This window comes from Euprymna scolopes, chromosome 20, assembly GCF_053919585.1.
Source record: "Euprymna scolopes isolate OS-2025 chromosome 20, ASM5391958v1, whole genome shotgun sequence".
Taxonomy (NCBI): Eukaryota; Metazoa; Mollusca; class Cephalopoda; order Sepiida; family Sepiolidae; genus Euprymna; species Euprymna scolopes.
Genome location: NC_136501.1, coordinates 19,842,723 through 19,854,944, shown reverse-complemented (window position 1 = coordinate 19,854,944; position 12,222 = coordinate 19,842,723).

The window sequence follows — 12,222 nt, the reverse complement described above, 5'->3', positions numbered from 1 at the left end:
TTTTTTAATCTTCGTAAGAAAGACGACATAAAGATGGTGCAAAACTGTTCTGTTCGGAGAATTAATTTCACTCGTCCATTAACTATTATCCGTGTAGGTCTTTATAAGCAGGTGCGTTTCGATATTACTATAAGAACAACTGGCTTTTTCAGTTAACATTTTGTTGATGATCTCGACTGTGAAAAAGAAAAAAAATACGAACACGTGGTTTTGTGTCTTCGACGCTTATTAATATATATATATATATATATATATATATATATATATATATATTAAAACTATTTGTTTGTTTGTTTTTCGTTCTGTGAAAACAAATTAGTTTCGTTGTCGTTATGAACAGTTGGTTTTAACAACGATGTTTCCCAGTGGGTATCCGTGAAGTGTACCGTGTGTAATCTCTCCGTTCCTCTTTAAAACGGAAAGATCCTGGCGATTGATAGACGAATCTGGGATCGTTTAGCAACGGGATCAAGTGGCGAGCGAAGATCCCTAATCTGAATCTCCTTGATTCTCCTGGAAATAAACTGTAGAGGGGGGGGAGCATTTGCTTTGTACAACTTGTTCCACTTTTTTCCTTTTCAAGTATATTTCAAATTATATATATATATATATATATATATATATATATATATATATATATGTGTAAAGTAGTTTTTTATTATTTTTACGAAGGAGTCATTATTTACCAAGGCCGGAGGCCACTCGAGGATAAGGATTAATGAGTGTACGGTAGTCAGTGGGACAATATGGTAGTAATGGTTAGTGGAAATTTGATAAATGAGATTACTTAAGAGAATGACTCATCAAAAATTTGTCCCCGTTCTACTTGAAGACGACCATACGGTAGTTAGTTGGAAAGTAGGAAAACGAAAGAGTTCTGCAGGCGTGCAGTTCTAAGAAAGAAGCTTTGTTCATGGAATCTACGATTAGGTTAAGGCACAGATAAAGAGTGGAGTAAGTTATTGATAGTGGATTCAGCTAAACGAGTGTTTTTCGTGGAAGTCGGGCAAGGGGGACTATACATTGGAGCTCAGACGAGCACTTGACATGAAAATAACAATAAAACAGAGACAGGCTCGCGACGTTTCTTCTGTGAGAAAGAGGTTGTAGGGAAGAGAAAAAGGATATGCCCCACTAGGCTACGAAGGAAAGAAAATATATATCTATATCTAATTTTTTTGCGTTTCATGCTCAGAAGAACGATGAAACGATGATAATTCTGTGTTGCTTAATTGCACTCATTAAAATTTACTCCCGTATTGAGAACTGTTGAAGTAAATGCTGAAAATGAATCCATAAAATATTATATCTCTTTATAAAATTAATTTGATGTAGATGAATAAAATAATTATATATGCATGTGTGTGCGTGTGTGTGTGCGCGTGTGTGTGTGTGTGTGTTTGTGTGTGTGTGTGTGTGTGTGTGTGTGTGTGTGTGTGTGTGTGTGTGTGTGTGTGTGTGTGTGTGTGTGTGTGTGTGTGTGAGTGTCTCTCACCTTCGATATATGCAACAGAGTAATGAAACTTTCCGGCCGTGAATGAATACTTTCAGTCACTATAACAATGCAATTTACAATCCCCTTTCTGATCTACTCTTGTGGAATAAAAAATAGGGGCATTACTTTTAATATATATATATATATATATATATATATATATATAGTTTTTATATATATATATAGTTTATATATATATAAAAACTATACATATATAGTTTATATATATATATAGTTTATATATATATATATATATAGTTTATATATATAGTTTATATATATATATATATAGTTTATATATATAGTTTATATATATAGTTTATATATATAAAAACTATATATAGTTTATATATATATATATAGTTTATATATATATAGTTTATATATATATAGTTTATATATATAGTTTATATATATATTGTTTATATATATATAGTTTATATATATATATTGTCTATATATATATAGTTTATATATATAGTTTATATATATATATATAGTTTATATATATAGTTTATATATATAGTTTACATATATATAGTTTATATATATATAGTATATATAGTTTATATATATACGTATATATAGTTTATATATATAGTTTATATATATAGTTTATATATATATAGTTTATATATATAAGCTCTTCAGACACATCTATAGTGTAAAAACATATTCAAACAGTCTTTATATTTAACAACACACACACACACACACATATATATGTTAAAGTTCAATTCACAATTTTTGAAAAGACGTTTCTTTTATTTTTTCATAAGAGTATATGTTACAGATCTGTTTCGTTAGCAAACAAACACTAAAATATGTTATTACTGTGTTCATGAATATAGCAAACTCTTCAGACAATTCTATGTAGAAAAAAACATTACAACACAATCTTTACGTGTTACAGTCAAAATCAAACATATGATGTCGAGGGTATAATTCTTGTTGGTGGTCAAGTCTCCATCTTTTATTTATTTATTTATTTATTATTCTTTTCGGCCGTACTTTCGTATTTATAATTATTCCTTTTAATAATTTTATTTAATACTATCAGGGCTCGTTTAGTGGCGTTGTCCGGTGGAAGCATGACAAATCCAGAACAGAATTGATAAAGGACCCCCCTCGAAAACAAATTAATCTCCAGTTGTTTTGGTAGGCATTTCCGTTCCTGGAAAATAGCAGACACTGTCGGCTGTGGCCCAAATTAAATAATCTGGCTTCCATTGACGGGCATTGTTTTCCAGTGGCAGCTGTTGAAAGCCACTGTCTGTGATTATCTGCACTGTTGGTTTATTAGTGTTGGTTTGGGGCGATAACTTGCAAGTACTGGCTTATTATAAAGAAAGCATTTATTAACTCTTTAGATTGAATGAAAACATAAGTAGATAACTGCCTTCTGCCGATGACAGTAAATTTCAAGTCGGCCATCGTTTTTCTTTTCGGTATACAGCACGCATTTTTTGTTCTAAACGTAGCTCTAACACATTTTTTTACATAGGCATCACCACTTATCAAGGCCAAGACACCACTCGAGGATAAAGAGTGTACAGTAGAAATTGGACAATATAGTAACTGTTAATAATGGAGATCCGGTAAATTTTTTAACTTATATGGAACGGCTCATCAAAAACTTGTTTACGTTAGACTTGAAGACAACCATATTGTAGTCAGCTGGAAAGCAGAAAAATGGAAGACACTTCCATAGGCGTACAGTTCTAAGAAAGAAGCTTTGCTCATGGTATCTACGTTTAGGTTTAGGCACAGATAAAGAGTGGGGGAAACTAGTGATAGTATTTTCTGCTAGACAGGTGTTTCTTGTGAAAGTTTGGCGAGGGGGGACCATAGAATTGAGCTCAGCCGAGCACCTGTCATGAAAATAAAGATAAAGCAGAGACAAACTCGCAACATCTCTTCTGTGAGAAAGAGGTTGCAGGGAAGAGAAAAGAACATCCCCCACAAGGCTACGAAGTCTATTTTGAACTCTATCAAGGCAGGATAAGTCCTTTCTAGCAACTCCTGTCCAGATGTGGCAACAGTACTCCATCCTTGGACGTACCTGGCTCTTATATAGATAGAGAACTGCATCAGCAGTGAGATATCTACTGGATCGATTGAAGGATTCCACCATTTTCCCAGTGGCCTTGGCAACGGATTTAATGTATGTGTTCGATTTAAGATCAGCAGTAAAGGTCAAGCCCAGAAGCTTGTCAAAACATGAGGCCTCCTCAAGATGAGAGCCATTCATTTCAATTGATGCCAGATGGGGATCAGAGCGTTGATGATGTAAAGATAAAAGCTTGGTTTTAGATGCATTAAAATGAACAAGTCACCTCTTTCCCCATTGTACCACTTGCACAAGATCAGAGGAGAGAGAATCAGAGAGAACTTGGTCGTTTACGGTCTTAGATGTGCTACCATAGATAGTAGTGTCATCAGTATAGATGTCTACGAATGATGTAAGAATGTGATTTGAAAGATCATTAATATAGATCAGGAAGAGAGTAGGGCCCAAGATGGACCCCTGAGGGACTCCAGCATTAATACTAAGAGCTTCTGATGTCTGCCCATCAACCACTACTCTTATGAACCTATCAGAGAGAAATGATTTAATAATTTAGAAGACATTTCCAGCTATACCATAGCTGGAGATCTTGTGAAGTAAACCTTTATGCCATATTCTATCAAAGGCCTTTGATATGTCAAGAGCAATTGCCCTAGACAGGTAGCCTCCGTCGAGAGGTTCACTAATCCTATGAGATATAACTGTAAGCACATCAGCTGTAGATCTAGCAGAACGGAAACTATATTGCGTGTCACTAAGTAGGTCTTCTAAATAATAAAATACTCCACAGAAAGTAAGAGTGGTAAAGAACAATAAGTGTTTCCGTAGTCAATAAAATGTACGTTGAAATCTTACCTACATAATAGTTTTGTGTTTTAACTTACTTGAAAGTGGTTAAACAGTTCTCAAAAGAATGTGTCGACATGATAAGTCACAGCTTTGAAGCCTAGGTAATCGGTCAAGAACATAAAATTAATTTTAATAGTCAACAGGAATAATAAAATGCAAAAAATATAGCATTATTAAAGTCTTGATAATCGCTCAAAAATACTAAATTAAGTATTGGTACCCGTAAAAGAAATTTTTAGGACTGTTTTGGGATAGTCGTTTTTGGTAGTAGCGTGTCGGTATGTTGTGCATATTTAAATTTTTAAACCAATGTTGTGTTTACATTTTAAGAGCGTTCCGTTTGTTAACATTTATTTTAGTTCCATCTAAGCAAGGAAAGAGTTAGCAACGCGTGTTAAAATGCCAATAATTCTCAAACCTTTTGTTAGAGCTAACCGTTGTACAATTTTAAGGGTTCCAGTATTTAATTTTAATTTTGAGCGATTATCAAGACTTCAAAGAGGCTGTATATGTTTTTTACAGAATTGCGTCATGTGTAGAGGTTGATGTAATTTTATGTTTGTGTGATTATCGAGTGTTAAAAGACGTTATATATTTATTTTTACTTATGCATGTATGATAACATGTTGAATTGTTCCAAATAAGTGTCCTTTATTTATGAAATATTAAGTAGATTTTAAGCTTACCAGTAGTTTAATTTCTGTTTGTGAGCGATTATTATATCTGTATTTTTTTTACACAGTGGTCACCACTTATAAAGGCCCGGAAGCCACTCAGGGATAAGGGTTATTGCAAGTACAGTACGTTAGTGTGGAGATTTGCTGAAGTGTTTACTTAAGGGAGGGGGTTAATTAGGAATTTGTTAACGTTGGACTTGAAGACATCCAAGTTGTAGCCAGGTGAGAAGCAGGCAGACGTTCCACAGGCGTGCAGTTCTAAGAAAGAAGCTTTGTTCATGGAATCTACGTTTAGGTTTAGGCACAGATAAAGAGTGGGGTAAATTATTGATAGTGGATTCAGCTAGACGAGTGTTTTTCGTGAAAGATTGGCGAGGGGGGACCAGAGACTGGAGTTCAGACGAGCACCTGTCATGGGAATAACGATAAAACAAGGATAGGCTCGCAACGTCTCTTCTGTGGGAGAGAGGTTGCAAGGTAGAGAAAAGGGCATCCCCCACTAAACCACGAAGTCTATTTTGTACTCTGTCAAGGCAGGATAGGCTGTTTTTAGCAGCTCCTGCCCAGATATGGCAGAAGTATTCCATCCTTGGACATACTTGGCTTTTATATAGTATTTGTTTATTTAGAACTATTGCGTCCTGTAGAAAAGTGGGTGTTATATACATCATCCGTTATTAATTTGTTAAGTAAAAACATGCAATAGTTGCAAAAACACTATCCTCTCCCAACCTTTGTAAAGGATTTCTAAATAATCACATAATTATTTCAGTGCGCTTCAGTAAATGCATAAGTCCAAAAAAGAATATAATGAATGTCTAAAGAGGAAAAGCATGAATATATAAATGAAAATAAATAATTGAACATTATTCATCAAATTGCGGCATTCATGTTTTGTGCAAACATCGTCCTCCGCCTGTAGGGGATCAGGATGAGAAAATAAAGTTTTATCCCAATAAATTAATTAATGGGTATTTCTGCAGTTTAAATCCCGTTTTTCTGTGAGTATCGAGCGACGAAAACTGCCAGATTATATCGAGTGAGCAAAAGAGACACGAACGAGCAAAAATTGGAAGAAGAAAAAAAACAAAACAGAGGATATATTTTTTTACGACGGAACCCAGCGTAGTATAAACACCTCCAACCTCAAAAGCCGTTCTTAACATGAGGAGGTTGGGGTAGTTTACTCCAAAAGCTGGGAGTGCTTTTACTACGTTAGGTTAGGTCATTAAAATACCGTTTTGAGGCCGTTTAAATGTATTAGGCAAAAAAAGTAGATTATCATTTTTTTAGAGGTTAATCGACACTGGATTACGTCATAAAAATACCAAAATAACTTTCCATACACAAACAAAACAAATAATACAATTGTTCATCAATAAAACTTTTATGACCCCCCCCCCGTAAAAAAAACAGAAAAAAATAGTTGCCAATAAAAAATAAAACAGTAAAATTTATGAATTTATTACGGTAGGTTGTTTGTTTAATTTTCTTTCTTTTTAATTATTTTTATTAACTTCCGTTCGCTCGGCATTTTTGCTGTCCCCTTCTCATGTAAGTGAGAAGGCAGACTAGATAAATGAAAATAATATTAGAAAAAAGCTAGAATCAAACCTTGTAGGCAAGTGTTAAAATATAATCGATATGTGAAATCCTAGGAATGCAGTCGATTGTTAATTCTTTTATAAATAATGTAATATTATTTATGCCAGAAAAGGAGCAATTGTCTATTCTTTTTTAAATAACTGCATACTAAATATGTCAGTTAAAAGAATGGGCGATGCGAGTTTATAATAATGATTTAAAATAGGATATATATTGAATAATTAAAATTAAGAATTCTTTGTTTACCAAAAGTGTATTTCGACGAAATTTGTTGATCCCGGGCAACGTTACTTCTCCCTGCTAGTATTGAGATGCAGACAAGTGCAAAAGCCAAAGTGGTTGGTTAAGATAATACGTTTAGAATGATGTTGTGATTAAAATAAAACATCGTTCAACACGACGTTCGTTCAATCGACTTCAGTTGATTGCATTCCCAGAAAGAAAAAGAAAGCTTATCAATTAACCCATTTAGAGATCAATCTGCTTGTTTTCAACCTTCATCAAGCCAGCAAACAGTGGACGGTCTACCACCTAAAGAGGGTTGGGAGAGTCATACTAACATTTTTGTTTATTTTTTGTTTATTTTTTCACCACCCAACGCTAATGAAATATCCATAAAACTACATTTTATAGAATTCTTTTTGGCCTTTGTGCCAAGATCAAAGTGTAGTATCTGTTACGACAGATACTACACTTAAGATAATTTGTACCAGTCAATGGAGGGGAAACCCTCTATACTGGGACAATTATTATTTTTGGTAACCAGAGTGACCCCTTTTAGGGGAGCTGGTTTTTACCTCACATTAAAAACGGCCTTGTGCCTAATTTGCTCAGTGGGGGAGCAAATAAACACCATCTGTTCTTCAGATGCTGCACTTCATTTTCTTGTTCTCTTTCGGTGGAGGAGAAATCCTTCACGACTGAGACAATTTTTATTTTTGTACCTTTTCTCCACGTTAAAAAACGACCCTGGTGTCTAACTCTGTCCCGTGGGGAGGCATAGTAAATAGGTACAATATATGCATATATTTTATTAAACAAATGATTTCGGAAACCTTAGTAGCACAATGCTTAGTGTGTTTGTTGAATGGTAAATGAGAATTTTAGCTATGATTAGCGTAGACCAATCAAAATTACAGAAATAAGGATGACTATGGGCCCTCTCCCAAATTTTTGGATTGGCCTAATGCTATTTTTTTTTGTTTTGTAAATCTTAAGCAAAATAAAAAATAAATCTATCAATTCCAATACTGAAGAATACACCGACCGAACAGTTATGAGAATAATAACAATTAGAGTAAGCAAAACATCTCAAAAGATTAAAGTAAGTGGCGGTTTTCTTTTATTTTACTTCGTATTATTTTTGGGGGGGCGGAAGTGACGTAAAGTAAAAATATTTATTGTAAATTACCCAAAGTAATGCTGGGTTTTCCGTCATGTAAGCGAATCGGATTAGAGTCGGAGGGTTCGAGAGATCAGGTCATTGCACATGAAAACCCTATAAAAATAATTGAGTCGCTAAATTGTGTTTAAATTGGTAGAACGTACCTCCATTAGATTTCAAGAGATATTTTATATATTTATAGTATGATGGCAGGGCTGAGAAAAATAGATACTACACGCATATACACATTATGATATATATATATATATATATATATATATATATATATATCATATGTGCCTGAGTTACTGCATGTTGTGTATATGCGTGTAATATCTATTTTTTTCAGACCTGCCATCATATATATATATATATATATATATATATATATATATATATATATGGGTGTTTATATATGTATGTATATAATATGTATATATATATATGTATGCATACATATGTAAACATATACATGTATACATATATATACATACACATATAAGCATATATATGTGGATACATAAGTGTGTGTGTTCGTATACTTAGCATAGATACGTATATATATATATATATATAAATATATATATATACATATATAAATATATATATATACGTTCGTATACTTATGTGCATATGTGTATATATATAAATATACACACATATATATATATATATACATATATATACACACACATATATACATACATACATGGATATATAAGGCTTGGCAACGACTGAATTATTCAGTCGTTGTAAACAGATATATAAATAAATGAATAATAATTTAATAACGCATCGAAGCACAAAAACTAGGAACTCGTGACTTCTGGAAAATCTACAATAGTGTAGTAAATAATGGGCAATCAACAATCCCCCCACTAACCAACAATCACGAGGTTCTTTGCTCAGCAACCGAGAAGGCTAACATACTTGCCAGTCGGTTTGCCTCAAACTCCATACTGGACCCTCTAAACCACCCCCTACCTCAATTTCCTATGCGGACAGACGCCACGCTAGACGATCTGATAATCACCCCTGCTCAGGTGCATGCTATCATAAAAAACCTTTAAACTTCAAAAGCATGTGGACCCGACCTTATCCCAGCTGTGCTATTAAAAAAGTGATCAGCCGAAGTAGCTCCAGTTCTCTCCAAACTCTACAACAAATGCCTTAATGAATCTTGCTTTCCGGGCTGTTGAAAAACTGCTTCTGTGGTACCAGCATTCAAGAATTCTGGCGAAAGAACTGACCCATTAAATTATCGCCCTATTAGCCTCCTCCCACTTTTTGCCAAAATATTTGAGGCCTTAATTAACCATGCTCTAGTCCAGCACCTTACAGATGCTAAACTTCTGACCGACCAACAATATGGATTTAGACAAGCCCGTTCCACGGCAGACATCCTCACTGTAATCTCTGAACGCATATACCATTCACTGGACAAAGCGGGAGAGGGCAGAGCGGTAGCTCTTGATATAGCTAAGGCTTTTGACAGGGTATGGCATGAGGGTCTCCTCAGGAAGATTAGATCATACGGTATCACTGGTAGAATACTTAACATAATTAAATCCTTCTTAGATAAGAGAAAAATCCAGGTTGTCCTCGACGGTCGTACATCTAAACAACATGATATAAATGCGGGAGTGCCCCAGGGATCTATCCTTGGACCTCTGCTGTTCCTGATATTCATAAATGACCTCCCCGATAAAATTGCCTCTGAGATGGGTATATATGCTGATGACACCACACTCTATAGCAGGCACGACAGGAAAACAAATGAACATATATCTAAAGTAATGGTAGAAACACTAGAGGATGACCTCCAATCAGTAGTGGAATGGGGACAAAAATGGATGGTCACATTCAATGCCGCCAAGACAAAACTGGTTTCATTCAATAATTACAAGAAACCTTCTCTACCACCTATAGCAATGGCCAACGACTCTTTATCTGAGAGTACGTCTCTCAAGCTCCTTGGCCTAACGTTCACAGGAAACATGAGTTGGAACAATTACATCGAGGGCATTGCCAGGGCCGCTGCGAGGAAGGTGGGCTCTCTCTACCGTGCTAGAAAACTTCTAACACCCGAAAGTATCCTGTACCTCTATAAGGCCACTATTCGCCAATGTATGGAGTATTGCTGTCATATTTGGGCTGGTGCATCGGCTACTAGTCTCTCGCTCCTTGACAGGGTTCAAAAGAGAGTCGCAAATCTGATAGGCCCTGAACTGGCATCTAAGCTTCAACCTCTGTCCCATCGTCGAAACGTTGCATCCCTCTGCCTGTTCTACAAGTATTATAATGGTGAATGCTCTGATGAACTGCAAGCACTTGTGCCCCCCACGACGTGAACACCCTCGACAGACCCGACAAGCTGCAAAATCCCACCCCCACACTATAGAGATCCCTAGATTTAAAAGATCTTTCTACTCCAGTAGTTTCTTCCCCAGAACTGCTAGACTTTGGAATTCCATTCCAGGTCACTGTTTCCCAACTCTACTGAAATGCATAAGTTCAAGTGCAACGTGAACCAACATCTCGCTGCCCTAATCCCTACATAGTACCCCAGTAGATGTTTCCCCTGATAGTAGCCCCCTACACCAAAGTGGCAATGTGCCTTGTTTGGGGTGAAAATATAAAAAAAATAAATAAATAAAAAAAATAATATACTTCTTAATTTTTTAATCCAAAGTTTATAAATAGCTCTAGTGTGAATAGTTTTCATAGTGTGCTCTTGTGAATAGTTTTTATATTGCATCGACTATCTTGAATTTATTATATATATATATATATATATATATATATATATATATATTATATATATATATATATATATATATATATATGACAACATTATTTCATCACATAAATTAGTATACAAAAATATACTTTTATGCGTAAATTTTTAGTTTTTACTTCAACAGTGCTCAAGAACATAGGTAGAGTTGGTTATAAAAATATAAATAAAAAGTTATAAAAATATATATGGCAATTAAGCTACACAAATTATTCCGCGTTTCATTTTCGTGAGAATTCGTCAGGCCTGAGGAATTCTCATGAGAATGACACGCGGAATATTCTGTTTAGCTTAATTGCCACATATATTTTTATAATCTACTATATACATATATATATATATATATATATATATATATATATATATATATATATATATATATATACTAGCAATCGGTGCCCGGCGTTGCCCAGGTGTTTTGAGGTTAATGCTGAGAAAAAAAAACGGTCAATTTTTTAAACTTTGACCCCTATTATGACTTCTTAACATTTATTGTTTAGGGATCAAGTAAAGGTAATAAGTTAGATCCATGTCCAAGGAATCTATATCTAAAATATCACGTGTTTAGACCCAAAATTGTAGGAGGAGTTTGGTAGAGTTCTCAAAGGTCAAATCGTTTGATAGCGAGGCCAAATTTCGCGAATTTGGCCTTTTTTTAAAAGCAGTTTGGCCTTCAAAATTTATGTTTGGCCTTTTTCTTCACCGATGAAATCTGGGGACGCAACCGAAATTTTCGGCTAAAAAATGTTGTTACTATGCACATCTATTTATTGAAATACAATTTGTGGCAAAATTTCAGGAAAAACTAATGGATGGTTATCTCGCAATAGTCCGGACAATTCGCTAAATTATCTCGTCAAAACCTTAAATCTCGAATTTTTGTGTATTTTTTTTTGGGGGGGGCTAATTTGGCATAATAGTGTCCATTTAATAGTATTTTCTTGAAAAAATAAAAAAATAAGGAAAATTACCAAAAAAAACAAACAAGAACAACAAAAGTGTGCCGTATTTTTAAAAGTTTTATTGCGTTGTTTTTATTTGCTTTTTTTATTTCATCGGTGAAGAAAATGGCCAAACAGAAATTTTGAAGGCCAAACTGCTTAAAAAAAAGGCCAAATTCGCGAAATTTGGCCTTCAAAATTTCTGTTTGGCCATTTTCTTCACCGATGAAATAAAAAAAGCAAATAAAAATAACGCATTAAAACTTTTAAAAATACGGCACACTTTTGTTGTTCTTGTTTGTTTTTTTGGTAATTTTCCTTATTTTTTTATTTTTTCAAGATAATACTATTAAATGGACACTATTATGCTAAATTAGCCCCCCCCCCAAAAAAAAAAATGCACAAA